General features: G+C 35.1%; 1 protein-coding gene across 1 annotated transcript in view; it reads right to left on the bottom strand.

The window, feature by feature from the left end:
* Positions 1-18,595, bottom strand: part of Rab5 (RAS oncogene family member Rab5) — a 93,602-nt gene that overhangs the window by 74,695 nt on the left and 312 nt on the right. The gene's annotated exons all lie outside the window — the stretch shown is intronic.

Consider the following 18,595-nt stretch of genomic DNA (forward strand, 5'->3'; position numbering starts at 1 on the left):
GTTTGATCTCACCTTTCGCCCTTCCAATTCGTCCCCGACTGGGTGACCACCGATCCTCATACGGGACCTTCCAATTCCAGGAATGCATGTGTCTTGATGTCTTCTTAGAGATAGCACCCCATTGACGCTTACGCTGCTATTGTAGTATTGGGCGACCTTTGCCCCTTCTTACCGAATTCTTAGCATTCTTTCATGTGTAGAAATTCACTGATAATTACTCTCATGTGAGCCCTTTTTGTTGACTTACAGTTACATTAAAGTATAAACACACTAACTACAATACAAACAATTCTTATTCTAATTTGCCAGTTGTTATTTCTTTTAAGACCTAGTTAAATTGTGCCAAATGATAAGTATGCTCATTTAACATATATCTTCTGTTAGACTCTGGAAAGGTGACCTCATTTAGAGTGAGGTCGCCCGTTTCAGATCTAATAGTGCCTAATGGTTGTGTGAAACAGTGCTCTGTAGTAAACAATGTTTTAAACAATTACCTTATTTAAAAAACATATTATAGTAATCCTGAAGTGTAGCATGTGATACACTCTACAAGTTGATGTCGTGCATAGCTCTGAGTTTACAACCTCTGCAAGCAGTGAGAAAAAATTGCTTTCCATCAACAGTCACCATAGTATACAAAGTGAGAACCTATAGGTGCTAAAGTTAATCCTCTCCTTTTTTATATAACAAAGGAGAGGATTAACTCTGTCTAGCGAAATGGCAGTCTGTTGCAGAATTTATGAAGATATAATCGCCTCTGTAGTGCAATTGGAAGAACAACAGAACATTGAGCCCTTTGACTGGAAAAGAACATGTATTCGATTCTCACTGTGACAAGAGGAATCTTTATAATGGCTTTTTCAATTGAAGGTGGGTTAGCCAATCTCATATGGAGGTAGCAGGATTTTTTCTCATGGAAACTTGGGTTTTTCATCCCACGTACAGGCAAATCAGCCATAAGAACACATGCAATTTACAGAGAAAAAATACTAGTGTGGTTAGTGATGGCCAGCAGATGGCATTGATGGAGGTAGCATCACTGTGTGTATTTGCAGAATTAAGTATCATTTCATCCTGTTATTATTTTATAATTTTTCATCTCTATATAGAGACTGTTTTACACCGAATGTTAAGTAATTAATTACACAAGAATTAATTTCAACTGGTACAATGACTTAACTATTTCTTTTAGAATCCAGAAAATCACTGGCTCAAGGCTAAATAAACTACATATACATTTAATGAAACTAAAACACTATATACATTTTAAATAAAATTAAATAAATAAATAACTACAAAATTTATTGGGTCCAAGGCAAGTCTACACTTAAAAGATATTCTTATCCTAAAAATATTTTTATTATTATTACATAACACCTCCAGGGAGTCCAAAGACTCATCGAGGCAGGGCATCTGCACAACAACTCTCCGTCTCCACTATGGCACTTGACTGCACGAAGAAAGACATGGGTTCAAATTTAGTTGCCAACTAGAGGAACTTTTTCTAAGCTGTTTTTCGACTGATTCCTGAGTTTGTCGAAGCTATCTCTGATTGGCTACTAGTGGAGATTGAACTTCCCACTCAGTTTCCAAAAGTCAGATATGGCTAAAACGGCCTCTAATACTCACTATACAGGAATAAAAGGAGATAGCTGATTTATTTATTTATAAAAATATAAAATCATTAATTGACTCATACTACTGCTGAGTTGTTTAACATACACTTAAATCATGCCTACCAGACTAAACACCTTGTTGTCACAACAAAATGTTCATCTCTACCTCTTCATTGGATGAAGAAACTCTAGTGTATGAGGAATGAAGTATTAGAGTTGTTTCACAAACTGAATAAGAATTTAGCAATAGGGACTAATGGAATATCAGCACTGGTGCTAAAAGAGTGTTCAGCTGAACTGGTTATTCCCTTGACCAGGCTATATAATATGAGTCTCAGAACAGGGAGGGTTTCACAGGAATGAAAAAATGTATAGTAATTCCATTGCACCAGGGTGGTGCAAAAACTGATGTATCAAACTAGTGACCAATTAGTATCTCAGGAGTGGTGGTGAAGATTTTGGAAAAATTTAATGTGTGGGAAGGCTTGAGTGTTTGTCATACATGTTGATTAATTTTAATGGTATAGATGAGAACATAGACTGATAAGAAAATAACTATTTATTAACTTATTGCTGATATTTCGCTGGTATTCTATCCAGCATCTTCAGAACAAAAATATTCAAATTCAAAACTAGTTTGTCACAGTACATGAGACAACAACAATCCGGTAAAACAATGGGACTAGTTTGAATAATTGTAACGTTCAACACAAAGACTGAAGTCCTAATTAGGTGATATCTATGTTGAGGGGAAAAAATAATAATAACAACAATAAAAATAAAAAAAAAAAAAAAAAAATAGAAAGAGAAGAGGTATTAATTTGGTTTCAAGATGACTGTTTCCCATATCTTTGGCAAATTTATATAGCCATACTTGAGGTTTGGAGTATGTTTCAAGGCTTCTTTTAATTCCAGGTACAACCTGACTAAAAGTTTCTGTGCAGCATTTTTGTTTTTTTCCAATTGATCCTGTGTGCAAGGGTATCTAAAGCATGGTCTGCCAGACCTGACTTTCTATAACAGTAGTGCTGGATGTATTTTTTATGTTCACTGAGGTGGATGTCCACAGTTTTTCCCATCTGCCCATAGTAAGCTCAATCATACGAACAGGCACTTTGCAGACTCCTGGATGTGATAAGGGAGAGATTCTGTCCTTGGGTGAACAAATGAGAGTTGCCAATTTCATGTATGGTTTAAATATGGTGCATAGTTGATGTTGGTTAAGCACTCTAGATATGGGATGGTGACAGTTTTGTTGTAGCCTTCTGAAGTAGACAGTGGGGAGGATTTCTCGGGAACATTTGGTATTTAGTCAACTGAATAAATTTATATGGAATAAGAGAGAAATTAGTCAAAACATTAAATTAGCTGTATACAAAGCAGTGTTCAAACCAATTTTAACTTATGGATCTGACAGCTGGGTCAGAAGTAAAACACTTGACAAAGACTACAGACTGCAGATATGAAAGTCCTGAGAAAGATTAGTGGCATGAACAGATGGCATCAATGGCAATATCATATTAAAAATGAGGATATTAGGAAAGAACTTGACATCGTCAGCATGTTGGTGTGTTAGGAATGTGTTAGCAGAGCTAATCTCAGGTGGTATGGTCACCTAAACAGAAAGGGAGAGGAAAGATTAGCAAAATAAGTGTTCTCTACCAGGTTGGCAGGAAAAAGACCCAGAGGAAGAACAAGATATAGGTGGATTGATATGGTAAAAAGTGCCTTAGAAGATAGAAATATAAGATCTGATAATGTTGGATAAAGGTTTATTTATAGGAAAACTGTAGACAGGAAGTTAGTAATGATGTCAATTTTTTATGTAGTATTATCATATACCCTTGAGGGTACATGGCAGGAATTTGATGATGATAACATGTTACTAATTTTATTTATAGACACAGCCAAACAAATGCAAACCATAGTGAATGCTGATCTTTTAAAAATAACAAATTGGTTCTAGTCAAATAAACTCAGTCTGAATGTCACAAAAACTAAATATGTAAATTTTAACTTATAAAATACAAGTAAATTGAACTTCATGCCACAGTTATTCTTGTATGAATGGAACTGCAGAACAAATTCAAAACAGTGTGGAAATAGAATATAATAATTCAATGTAATAACTTATTTGGGATTAAAAACTGATTGTAATTTAAGGTGGAAAGCATGCATCATTGAGGTGTCATTAACAAAGTGAGAATTATGTTAAACAGACTTTACTATTTAAAAAGATTCTTAAATTTAAATATGTTAAAAATATTATATTCTGCATGAATTCAAAGCACACTACAATTATGGTTTTAAGATGGAGAAGTATCTACAGCAATACACAGAAACTTCTAGTTTCGACTCAAAGTAATTCAAATCTTAACTAAAACAAATACAAGAATACTGCAACATGCAATAAATACACCATAACGAAGACGAAACTGGAATATGAGAGGAGATTAGCCCTAAGATCCAAAGAAGATCCTAGGGGAATTTTTTTAGATATGTGGCCAGTAGGAGGAGAAATGACTGTGGAAGAATGATATTGTGGGATAAAAATGCGAATAGGGTGACTGATGCAGAGGACATAGTAGAATTGTTCAATGACCACTTTATTGGAGTATTTCATTCTGGAGGAGTCAGTTTTAATGCTAGAGTGATAGGGCAGATTCAAGGTTTAGAGGTACAGGAGGAGAGTGTGTTTCAAATACTGAGTACTCTGGATGTCAGTAAAGCTGTGCGACTGGATGGTATTTCACCACAAGTTTTGACAGAATGTGCTAGGGAACTGACAGTGCCTTTGACCTGGCTATTCAATGAAAGTCTCGCTACTGGAAAGGTGCCCATGGAATGGAAGGAAGGTAAGATAGTGCCATTGCATAAGGGCAGTAGCAGACTGGAAGTGTCTAATTATAGACTAGTTTGTGTGTCATCAGTAGTTAGTAAGATCTTGAAGAAAGTAGTGAAGGACTGTATACAGCATTGGGCAGATGAGGTTAATGCTATCTGTGAGAGTCAACATGGATTTGTGAAGGGGCGCTCTTGTTTTAGAAATATGCTAGCCTTTTATGATAAAGTTACAAGAGCATTAGATGAGGGAAAGGTATATACTGCCATTTTCTTAGATTTAGCGAAGGCATTTGACAGGGTGCCACATGATAAGCTGATATTCATGCTGAAGCACAGGAGTCTGGATGTCAGATTAGTCAACTGGATTCAAGATTGGTTGTCCGATAGGTATCAGAGAGTTGTATATGGTGGGGCAATTTCAAGGAAGCAGAGAGTTACTTATAAGTGGGGCCCCACAAGGTTCAGTACTGGGACCTATATTGTTTAACCTTTATATCAATGACATTGTCAGTGGATTGCAAGGGAATATTCAGTTGTTTGCAGATAATGCGAAGCTGGGAAGGGTTATTAGTAATAGTGCAGATTTGGTATCCCTGCAAAAGGATTTGAATAAGCTAGACAGATGGGCAAATGAATGGGGTATTGGTTTAATGCAGCAAAATGTAAGGTCTTGAGGTTTGGGAAACATCGATGCGACACTGCATACTCTATGGGAGGAGTTATACTGGAGGAAGTAGGGGAGACAAGAGATCTAGGGTTGATGATTGATAGAAACCTGAAATTCAGGTGACATATTGCAAAGGTGGTGAAGGTAACACAGATGATTGCTGCAATAATGAGAAGGACACTGACCTGCAGAGATAAAACAGTTATCATTCCATTGTATACGACCCTGATCAGACCACACTTGGACTATTGTTCTCAGATTTGGTCCCCAAGATTTGAAGGGGATAAATTAACTGTGGAAAGGGTACAAAGGCGGATAACAAAGATGGTTTCAGGACTGTACAATGATAGTTATGAGGATCAGCTGAGGGAATGCGGACTGCAGAGTTTGGTGGATAGAAGAAGGAGAGGTGATATGATTGAGACTTTTAAACTGTTGAGAGGTGGTTACAGGGTTGACACTGGGGAGTTCTTTCGCTTGGTTGAACAGCGGGAAGGAGTGATGACAAGAGGCCATCCCTGGAAGTTACTAAAGGAAACTGTGAGCAAGAGGGTGAGGAGTTGAACCATGGAATGCATTGCCTGATGGAGTGGTGAGAGCAAGAGCAGTCAGTGAGTTTAAGGAGTGGTATGATAGACTTTGTGTTTCTTAAGGTGGACCTCCCCTCGATGAGTCTTGATAGACTTTGTGTTTCTTAGGAAGGACCTCCCACGATGAGTCTTTTGACTCCATGGAGGCCTGAATAATAATAATAATAATAATAATAAGATACTTTCTTTAGAAGACATAAGGGCATAAAATACATAGTTCCTAAATCAAATAAAGAAGCAATACACAAACATAATACTTATTTAGTGCCAAAAATATCCAATACACTACTTTTAACAATAAGAAGTGACTCTAACCCAAACAAATACAAAAGCTAATTAGATAATATTTATTTTTCCACAAATGAGAAAACTCTGTTTAAAATAACTGTATATTTTAAATAAGGGCATAAAATACATATGTATAAATTATATGTATAAATTATTGGCTTTAGGTAATGGATTCTAGAATATTTGTATTCAAAGATCCAGTTTCATGTGTAAAATGTAAAAATCTAAATATTTAACTACTTTGTTTTATTTTATTCCAAAACTTAATTGTTTTCATTGTATATTTAGCATGTTACACTTCTTCTCTCTCTCTGTCTGTGTGTGTATCAATGATTCATTACATAACTTTTTGTAACTATATGCATATCATAACATGGACCAGCTATTGCTCTCAGGTTACACATGTGATCATTCAAAATTTTGTACTATAATTTGAATCTTAGAATAATGATTTAGAATTAAAAAACAACAAAAAAAAAACTGCTCACTTTTATAATGAGCATACTACACGGATATAGTCTTTTCTGGAATAGACAACAATGAAAGCAGTGACTTGGTTTTCTTGACCACCTGCATAGGATTATGGGGTGGTTAGTAACCTAATCTTGTTTCTGGAGCAAACTCCTCATTATCTAATCCAGTGTAGTTTCCAGACTTCCTCCCTCCCTTTAACCAAACACTGCTACAACTGTAAAATGAGTTAAAAAAATCAACCCTTCCATCAAAAACGTGTCTATTAAAAGAAAGTTTCTCACAGTTTATGAATAAGTCAAACTTATCTATTATTATTATTCATGACACCTCCAAGGAGTTCAAAGACTCATTGCAGGAGGACACCTACAACTGTCTCAACCACTCTATCTATGAGTTAGAAATTGGTGCAAAAAATGTTGAACTGTGTAAAAAGTTTTATTATTACATAAAGACTCATCTAGGAGGTCCTTTTTGTCATACACACACAGCTCATCATACCATGGGTTAAATACACTCAAATTCTCTGCAGACACCATACTCTCAGACAAGGCATTGCAATCATTCACAACTTTGCATGCAAAAAACCTGCTTCTCGCTCCCTTGTTCACACCCTCCTTATACAACTTCCAGGGATCATCTCTAGTTCGCCTCTGATCTCCCACCATTTTATGAAAAATCTCTTTAACATTGATCCTATAACAAAATCTAAGATAATACTGTGTATCCCTCTCCTCTGTCTAATGACACTGTCAGTTTATTGTAATAAGTAAGTAGATTACTAAAGCATGATCTCCCTTTAGCTGTCCATTCTGTCCATTAGAGATTATACCATTTTGTCAACCTAATTCTAGATCTTGGTTCTTACCAGCCTCTCCAACACTTTAACTTCAACATCTGACACTGATAGTCCTTGCTCTCCTTCCACTCCTTTGGAACTGAAACCAGTGTGACTCATTAAACAGATACATCAAGGCAGATGCCAACTCTGTGGCACATTCCTTCAAAATACATGGTGATATATTATCAAGTACCACAGCATTATTAACATCGTTTGCTCAATTCCTTACATACCTCTTGCTCACTTAAAGTCAGTCTCTTCTCATCAGCTGCTCTCAAACTCTCCATGATGTCACAAGAATGAAAGACCTCTATGAACTGCTTATTAAGTATCTCAACTATATTGTCTGCAGCAGTTGTTCTTATACCACTTAGATGTGACTTCTCCATGCTTAACTTGAGTCATTTCTTTTTCTCCTTATTCATCTTAGAATCTGCATCAAATTCAATGGTTTTCCACTGATCCCAGGTTATCCCCTTCCCTTTTTGTCTATACATGCATTTGCATACTCTTGGAGCATCAACCTTTCACACGCTGTGTCCCTGTTTGTCTAGCACACTTGTTCTCTCATTCTTTATACTCATGCTACTCACTTCTTCGTTCATGATCATCACTTCAATCTCACCTTTCTTATTCTCTCGCTCTTTCACACTGCTTCTTACTTGATCAGATTCATTCTCTGCACTCATTTCTTTACCTTCCAGCAGCAGTCTCTCACACCAAAACCATTCAAATGAAGTCTCCATCACAATTATACAGTTCAATTTGTCCCTCAAACTCATTCCACACATTAACATACTGCACTCCTTTCTTCTCACACATTTCTGCTAACATATCATTCACAATCTTTGCTCTCCACCTCTCTTCATCACTATCACACCTGGGCAACACACTGACTACCTTTCCTATCACATTATTATCTTTTATCTGTCTCAACAACCTCCTGATATCCAATATGATGTGTTCCTTGTTCCCAGTCAAGTTATTTGTCCTTATTACCACTATCGACTCTTTTGCTCACTTACTTCTCACATCCAACACCTCAATCACTCTATTCATTCTATCTCCAGGAAAACAAACCTTGCGCATCCTCTCGACCACCACACCTCTATTAATTGAATCCCCATACAATGCCACTCATGGGTCTTTCGTTACTCTTTCATACTGATATTATTTGTTTTCATCATTTTCACTCTTCCATACACATCTCGAATTCTCTTAGCTTGTTTCTCTTATTATTTGTTTGTCTTTCTTATTATCGACTGTTAAATTTATCAGATCATTCGTTCACTTTTTCAAAACTTTTTAACATTTTTTTCACTGCTCTTTTACACCATCCCTCTTTTCTATCTGATGAGTACTTATTCTCCTTGTGGCATTCTCACTACAAACACTTTCAGTTACCAATACATTACCACTCATCAAGCCACCATTCAGCTTACACTTCGCACGCACCCTCCTTCCATTTGCCTTAATATCCATAATTTATCCACATAATCGAACAAATGCATATAGTACACCTCACATTTCACAAAATGACAGAAATCAAAATTAAATTCTTGCAAAGACAGAGCCGCCACCATCTTTCCTTTGCTGGTTACTATACCAAGCTCTAAGTTTGCACTTTTGTAAGCAAACGTAAGCAAGTCCACACACTAAAAACACTGCAAGTGCACAACTTTTACTCATAAACACACATTTAGAATTAATTATTCAAAAAAAAAAAAAACTTACTGAAACGGGAGCCTTCTTTACACACCACTACTTCTTGTCATGACACTAGCGACATTTTTTTTGTCCTCTTAAACAGTATCAACAATTTGAAAGAATAAAGAGGTTTACATATCGGCACTGGAAAACAACATAACCAAAACCAAAAAAATTTAGAGTGCGAGCTTATAGATCAATGAAGCATTGCTTCAATACACTAAGAAGTACTGAATTTTCAATAGATGGCCTAATCTTGAAGGCTTGAGCAGAAAAATTTGTTAAACAATTTGGAAATGACGATTTTGTATGTAACAAAATTTGACTGGATTAATTTACAAACTGACATAGCATCATTATATCAGTTTTTAATAACTAATTGAAACTGTGTTTGTCATTAATTATTGTTTTAATTACAGACAAATTGCATTTAATATTAAGTGTACTGTAATTTATATAAACATATTCATACAAATAATATCTGAGTGTGTAATTTTATTATTTTTTTCTCTAATACCTCTTGTTTTTTTATCTATTTTTTATGGAGTTATTAATAATTAAAAAAATAGGAAGTAGATTTAACTCAGTGATATAGTGAGTAATGGTTACAACAAGGAAATTCTGTCAGTCCCATGGTGCTTGTTATAACTAAGTTCAACTCCTCTCTCTCTCTCTCTCTCTCTGTGTGTGTGTGTGTGTGTGTGTGTGTGTGTGTGTGTGTGTGTGTGTGTGTGTGTGTGTGTGTGTGTGTGTGTGTTTGTTTGTTTGTTTATGTGACTCCACCCACCTACTATAAGTTACAGACCTATAGTACATTAGTATCATGAGTGGACTAAGAATTTTTCTATTTTTTATTACTTTATTAATTGACACAGAAACCCTGCTCTGGAGAGCAAACGTTACTTTTTCAAGCCACTTCAGGTTTCCAAGAAGCAGGTTGGTGGTCACTCACTGGGCAATGAAATTCATCATTCAATAAAGACAATCTCACAAATGCCCATGGTGGTATTCAAACCCACGGCCTATTAGAGAATATGTTGAATATATGTGGATTATATATATTGAAGATATGGAGTCACGGTGTAAAAGAGATATTCATATGATGGATCATATGATGAACAGTCTGATATAAAATTAGAGTAACAGCAGAATTAAAAGGAATCTGAATAGGCTCATACTAGAAAATAAACTTTGAACAGATTTATAACAGAACAGACTTATTTAAATCTCATATAACAGACTTCGTTGCAGGCAGAACAGTATGGATGTCAAGTCAAGTCAATTAGCATACTAAAAGTGCAAAGCTTTACACTTTATACACAAAATATGGGATAAAATCTGCTATATCAGCAGAAAATTACTTGAAAAAAATGGAGGCAGCACAGGAATCCATGGCTGATGGATAAGAAACTAAGTTTAGGGACCACACACAACAATTATGAAAGATAGTCATAAAAAAATAATAATAATAAATTAATAAAAGAGAGAATGACTTGAGGGAATGACAATATCATTGTGAATAGTTGTATTTTCATGCTGGTTAAAGATAAGAGTGTACAGATGATTTGAAACTGGAAGTGACATCACTTAGTTTTAACTAAATCCCCAACGCAACATCACCAGAGTTAAAGATCGGTACTATCAACATAAGAAGCCTGAATGGCAAAGAAATGGAGCTAGCTGAGGAATTAGATAAGTACCACATCAACATAATAGGGATGACTGAAACAAAAAAGACCAAAAACTGTCGAGATCTTTCTGAGCAATAAATACAAAAAGTTATATTCAGGCAATGACAATCAAGGAAAAGAAGGAGTAGCCATAGTATTCAACACAAAATACGAGGCTAATCTTCTTGAATGGCAGGCAGTCTCAAGTAGAGTAATGTGGGCAAATATGAGAATGGGGAACAGGACAATGAGACTTATTTGTGCCTATAGTCCCACAGAAGGTTCTACTAAAGTAGAAGTGGAGGAATTTTTTAAGGCTTTAGAAAAAGCAAATGACACAATCAAAAAGGAAAAGTTGGTCCTTGATATAGGGGATCTAAATAGCAGAGTAGGAAATGATTGTGAGACATACAAAAATATTTGGGAAAATTTGGAGAAAAGAGCAAAGCTAATAATAATGGCAAATATCTGTTGGATTTCTGCTCAGGACATGGACTGGTTATTACTAACGCCATGTTCCAACATAAAAATGTGCACAAATTCACATGAAGAGAAGAGGTTAGGAATAAGAAAAGTCTCATTGACTATGTTATTGTTGATAGTGATGTTTTCTCCCTGGTGCAGGACACCAGAGTGTACAGAGGATTTGAAATTGGAAGTGATCATTATTTAGTCTTGAGCAGGATAAAATTGAATTTCATATTGAAAAGAATAACATGTAAGAAAGTTTTAAAGAGAATAAAAGTTGAGCAGCTCTCAGATGTGAACTGTAGACTAAAATACACAAAGATCATTAAAGAAAAAATGAGAGAGTTTGAGAACAGGAATCAAACCTTGGAGATTCAGTGACAAACTCTGAAGAAAACATTAATTGATTCTGCCAGAGATGCATGTGGTGAGATTGTCTGCAAGGATAAAAAAATCAGAACTTCCTGGTGGACACAGAAAGTTAGAGAGGCAGTGAAGGAAAAGAAGAAAGCATATCAACAGTTCCTGTCAAATAAGTCAGCTTGTGCTCTTAGAGAATACAGAGACAAATGCAAGAATGCTAAATATTGTGTAAAACTAGGTAAACAAAAGTCATGGGAGGACTTTGGCAAGAATATAGAAAATAAATATCAAGAAGGTGGCAAAATATTCTGGAGGTTGTTGAAGAAGCTTAGGAATGGAGGAAAGAGTGCTGTAAAAGGAGTTAGAGATGATAAAGGTGACAAGAAAATGGGAGAAAAAGATATCCTTGAAGTATGGAGTAACTACTTTGAAAAACTGTTAAATGAAAGAAGCAGTGATGACAGTACAGTGGTAAAAAACACTGATAAGGCATGCAGTCAGGAATACATATCCATACTTGAAGTAGAAAAAGCCATCAAAGGCTTGAAATGTGGAAAGGCAGCAGGAGTAGATGATATTCGACGAAATGCTGAAGTATGGTGGGATAAGAGTCTTACAGCGGCTGCACTGCATAGTTCAAAAAGCCTGGACAGAGGGAAGAATTCCCGATGACTGGAGTAGAGCTCTCATAGTACCCATATATAAAAAGGGAAATAAAACAATGTGAGAATTACAGAGGTATTTCCCTACTGAGTGTTCCTGGCAAGATCTATGCAAATATACTTGAGAAACGGCTGAGAAGAATTGTGGAAGAAAATCTTGATGAAGAACAAGCTGGATTCAGGCCAAATAGAGGCTGTCAGGATCAGATCTTCACTTTACAACAGATAGTCAAGAAAGCATGGGAATATAACAGAGATCTGTATTTAAGTTTTGTTGATTTGGAAAAGGCATATGACAAGGTGCCAAGAGAGAAGCTATTCAATACGCTACAGTTATATGGTGTCAATGGGGCATTATATCAAGCAATACTTAGTCTTTATTCGAGTTGTCAGTCAGCAGTTAGAATTGAAGGAAGTACAGGAAGATGATTTAATGTTAAATCTGGTGTGAGACAAGGATGTACATTATCTCCTCTGTTATTCATTATCTATATGGATCACATTATGAAAGAAAGTGGTATTAAACATGATATCAAAATTGGAGGTGTTAATATCAGCTCTTTGCTTTATGCAGATGATGTTATACTTCTAAATAAATCTGCTACAAGTCTGCAAGATTCTCTGACTAAACTGAATAGCTGTTGTAATAGATATGGTATGAAGGTCAGCAATAAAAAGACAAAGACAATGAAAATAGGCAGAATCACTGAAAATGTCAACTGTGTTGTGAATGGAGAACCTGTGGAACAAGTGAAACATTTCAGTACTTAGGCACAATTTTTACTGAAGATGGTAAATTAAATATAGAAATAGACAACAGAATCAGCAAAAGCTGGTATGGTGGGAAGTCAATTGAATAAATTCATATGGAATAAGAGAGAAATTAGTCAGAACACTAAATTAGCTGTATACAAGACAGTGTTCAAACCAGTTTTAAATTATGGATCTGAGAGTTGGGTCAGAAGTAAAACACTTGACCAAAGACTAGAGACTGCAGATATGAGAGTCCTGAGAAAGATTATAGGCGTGAACAGATGGCATCAATGGCAATATCATATTAAAAACTAGGATATTGGGAAAGAACTTGACATTGTCAGCATCCAGGAATGCATTAGCAGAGCTAATCTCAGGTGGTATGGTCACTTAAACAGAATGGCTTGGCAGCAAAACGACCCAGAGGAAGACCAAGATATAGGTGGACTGATACGGTACAAAGTGCTTTAGATGATAGAAATATAAGATCTGATAATGTTGGAGTCTTGACAAGTAACAGACTGATTTGGAGGAAAATTGTAGATAGGAAGTTAGTAATGATGTAATTTTTTTCATGTATTCATGTAGTGCTATCATATCCTGTACACCCCTTGAGGGTATATGACAGGAATTTCATGATGATAAAAATTAATTTCACATTGAAAATAACAGTATGAAAGTTTTAAAAATAATTAAAATGGAGCAGCTTTTACATGTAAACTGTAGACTCAACTATACAAACATTACTGAAGAAAAAATGAAGAAGTTCAAAAAAACAAGAACCAAACCTTGGCATCTGAGTCGCAAGCTCTGAAGAAAACACATTCATTGATTCAGCTAAGTAGGCATGTTGTGAAGTTGTCTACAAGAATAGAAAAAAGAAGAACACCATGGTGGACATAAGAAATTAAAGAAGCAGCTCTAGAAAAGAAGAAAGAATACCATAATTCAGCAGATGTCCTAAAAGATGTCCTAATTTTATAGAGAAAAATGTAAAAGAGCTAAGCTATATTTAAAAGTGGCTAAACAAAAGTCATGAGAAGACTTCAGTAAGTATAAGTTAAATATCAGGAAGGTGGCAAAATGCTCTGAAGGCTATCGAAAATGCTTAGAAATGGAGGCAAGGGTATTGTAAATGGAGTCAGTGATAAAGGTGAGATGAAAACTGAAAATTAGAATTTCCTCGATGTCTGGAGTAATTACTTTGAAAAGCTGTTAAACAAGCAAAAAAAAAAAAAAAAAAAAGGCAGTGACAGAACTGTAGTAAAAAAAATTTCATGAGAAATGCAAACAGGAATACATATCAATACTTGAAGTAGAAAAAAAATGATGGAATAACTGTGCCTTCATAAGTCATGATCAGAAAAAGATGGAGAAATACTTGAGAAGGTTCAGAGACAAGTGACTAAGATTTCATCACGGTTGTGATTAAATATGAGAACAGTTAGGAGAATTTTGTTTGCATATATTCCAAATAGGAAAAGTGATATAACCGATATATGGTGAATAGAGATTACCGAACAGATGTAGGGTAGCAGTGTGTATGAAGTTGTACATCAGTGTTCTGAATAACAGAGTAAGAAGAGATTATGAAGGGGAAATGGTGTGTGTGTGTGTGTGTGTGTGTGTGAGTGAGTGAGAGAGGAAAAGAGAGAAATGAGCTATAGTCACTAGAATGCATGAATATTGAAGAAAATCAAGATTAACTATAATAAATATTCTAATATATAAAACAGAAAGACCTCTAATGGAGAAACCTCTTAATACTTAAGCACAGTAGAAATTATCTTTCATCAGATAGATCTTTTACAAATATAACTCAGTGATGACCATACTGCATATGCGTAGGCCACTAATAACTTAATTTTAACCAAGATTTTTTATCTTTTCCAAAACAAACAAAAATATATTATTTTCCAGTGCAGGGAATGATTTACACTTATTATGATGGCATGCTATTTTTAAAAGTGTGGTTTTTGGATTTCTAGCTATCAGAAGAAGCTATACTAACTGGTTTCTAGTGCAATGGATATAGTATTTTTTTAAAAAGGATAGATGGATTGGAGAAGAGGGGACATGCTGCTAATGATACTGGAAGACTTGAATTCAGTTAGTACTGTAATACTAACTGTTTTTAATGTGGTAGTGAGCTTGAAGTCACTTGGTGTGAGGTCTGTCAAACATGATAAAATATATAATATGGAGTTGTTACAGACCTAGTGGATTGGTTGCTAGTGACAAAGAAATGCATCATCGTCTTTATTTGGTGATGCAATGTGTGCAAAAAGAGTAATCATAATGGGATACTAATTATCCAAACATTGATTGGGTAAAAGTAAAATATTACAAGAAGCATGAAACTGAATTTCAGCTGTTGCGAGACTTCTTCAAGCAGTATGTGACAGAAGGAACTCAAGGTCAAAGGATGTCAGATTTAATTATAGTGTTGGAGGGGCTTCTGTTAAAGACTTTTGGATGGTGACAGTGATCATGCAGTTCTCACTTTGGAAGCAGCTAAGTTAATAAATGTTCCATTCTGAAAAGGTTACATGCTGAACTACAAAACAGGAAATTATGACCGACTGAGGAGTATGCTGGTTTCTGTGTCACTGTATCAGTATAAGATGAGAAGAATGTTGACAGTTCATGGGAAGCATTTAAAAAATTTAAATCTAAATAATGCAATATTGGAATGTGCCCGAGTTCAAAGAATAAATAGGGGAGAAGTAAAATGAATGTGTAATTTTATTAATCAAGAGATTTGTAAGAAAAAGATGATGTGGAAGGAATACCATGTACATAAGGATGATGTCTGCTATGAAAATTTTAAGTGGTAGGCCAGAAGAGTCAACTGTCATACGGAAAGCTAAGTCTGAGTATGAAAAAAAAACTGGCTCTGCAAGCTAAAGACATCACCAAAGAATTTCATCATTATGCTGCAAGTAAAAGAAAGAATGAATATGAAAGAATAATTCTACTGAATGTAGATGGTGTGAGGGTGACAGATGAAGAGGTTTAACTAATGAGTGCCCATTTTGCTAAAAGCTATCAACCTGGTGTATGGAACATTGCACTCACTGCTACTGCTTCATGTAATGAAACTCTGGTGTGTGAGAAGGAGGTATTAGAGCTGTTGCACAAACTGAATAAGAATTTGGTAATAGGAACCGATGGGATATCAGCACAGTGCTTAAAGGGCGTTCAGCTGAACTGGCTATTCCCAGGCAACATAATTTGAGTCTCAGAAATGGGAAGATTCCATAGGATTGGAAAGAATGTATGGTAATCCCATTGCACACGTGTGGTGAAAAGATTGATGTATCCAACCATCACCTTATCAGTATCTCTGGAGTGGTGGTTAAGATTTTGGAAAATATTAGTTAGGGCTTGCATTCAGAAAGGATTGACAGAGAATCTCTTTGTAACGAACAGCATGGGTTTACTAAAGGAAGGTCATGTTTGAGCAACTTGCTCACATTCTATAATAATGTTACCATTGAGTTGGATACACCATGAAATAGATACACCATGATACTTTTGGATTTTGCTAAGTCTTTTGACAGAATACAACATGGAAGACTTATATAAATTGGAGAATATGGGACTGGATTATAAAATTTAGCAAGGATAAGAGGATGGCTAACTGACAGGTGTCAAAAGGTGGTATATGGAGGGGGGGGGGGATGTGAGTGTATAAGATTTAAAGTAACCAGTAGTGTACAACAAAGATCAATCCTTGGTTCATTGTTATTCAATATGTACATTAATGACATTGAAAAGGATTTGACAGGCAACATTGAGCTATATGCTGACATGCAGAATGATGTGAATAGGCTGGAATTGTGGGCATGTGAAAAGGCTGTCAATTCAATTTTTCAAATCAATAAATTTAGTTAATTATTAGCTTTAGAAGTGGTTTTTCATTAACCTAAGTAATAATAATCAACATCCAAGCATCCATATCAGATTACTGCCTTCTTCAATATCTGTTTTACATCTGAAGAGTTCTCACCAGTTCAGACCTCAACCATGTCACCTCTATGCATAACCAGCAAACTTTGTAAACCACACTCCCTCAATCTGTTCTCACTGAACATTCCAAAACCTTTATACTAGTTTGCTCACTCACCTCTGATCTCTATCTGTCTGGTGTTTTTGTAGCTCTTATGTAGTCAGCCTGGGTGAATCCACAGTGGTCAGATTCTTTGCAGTCCTTGGAGTGATTTACAAAAGTGTATCAGTGTATTTCCTTCAACTTGAGCTCTTTATTCAGTCATCCACATATACCAAGCATTCTAATTCTCATACAATTCAGTTCAACCAATATAGTACATTAAATTTCCTCTTGACATAGTGCATAATTTTACACTTAGTGACACTGAAATTACATTGCCATTTAAATTATTTAAACATCTAGAAGTTACCATCAAATTATAAATTTGAATTCTCTGCTATTATCCCCTTCTGTTTTTTCCTTAAAATAATCAGATAATCAGATCCTCTGTGGCTCAGTCAATGACCATGATACCCTTTGGTTGTAAAGATCTGGGTTCAAATCTAGTATAGGGCACAAACTTTTATAATGGTTATTAATATATATATTAATATATACAATTATGACCAAAGCATGTAAGGCGATGGCACCAGTGCATTCAGTCTGTAAATTGCATGTAGCTGGTTTGCCTATTTTGTAAAATGAAAAATCCAAATTTATAAAGTGCTTGCAATATGAAGTGTTTTATCCCACAAGACACACACAAAGGCAGGCAGGCAGAGAGAGAGAGAGCAAGAGAAAAAAAAAAAAAAACTAACAAGCAAAGCAAACAATGCATATATGATTAAACATTATAAGAGCATTAATTAGGTTTTTATGGCGCTAAGTTACTTGAAGACGATGGATCACTGAGGCTAACATGTAAGGGGAAAGTAATGATATATATATGGTGTCACATGAGTTACGTTAAACAGAATAATTATACATTATCGGAGCCATTTACGTGATCAAACACCCATCTATTAAATTAATATATATATATATCAGGTTCATATTTACTCGAAACTAGTAGTATCTCAGCATTCAACTTTATTCTTTTTTATTCTCGGTATTATAGTAATTCAAACTAATTTATTTTTCCTATATATATATATATATATATATATATATATATATATATATATATATATTTATTAAAGAAGAATGCACTTTGCCTGAAAGGTGAAAATATGCCAGTTCGGAAATCCCACAGAGCTAGGTTTCTAAGTAAAGTGTGATCGAGAAAGAGTGGTATGTACGGTGTATTTGCAAATGTAATAACTAATTACGATTTTAAAAATCAAGCATTTAACATGATGAGAGTTTAATATGTACAGGATGCATACTATTAATATTCTTGTCCAACTGAAGTATTTCCACTTGAACTAGGTTGAAAAAGCTTAGATTTTAATAATGGATCTACACATAAATAGATGGAGGAATTCCATGGCTCGTATTTTGTTTACATTTCTTGGGATAAAGCATACAAAATTTGTGCCCCTAACATTCACACACAAATTTTTCACTTATATTTTCGTATCAATAATAAATATTTTTCATTAAGTTATATCATCAGGATTCCATTAAGTTATTAAATTTGATTTCATTATTTAATACAAGAA

Source organism: Typopeltis vanoorti, chromosome 15 (genome assembly GCF_054136105.1).
Source record: "Typopeltis vanoorti isolate ZY-2024b chromosome 15, IOZ_Tvanoo_1.0, whole genome shotgun sequence".
Classification (NCBI taxonomy): Eukaryota; Metazoa; Arthropoda; class Arachnida; order Uropygi; family Thelyphonidae; genus Typopeltis; species Typopeltis vanoorti.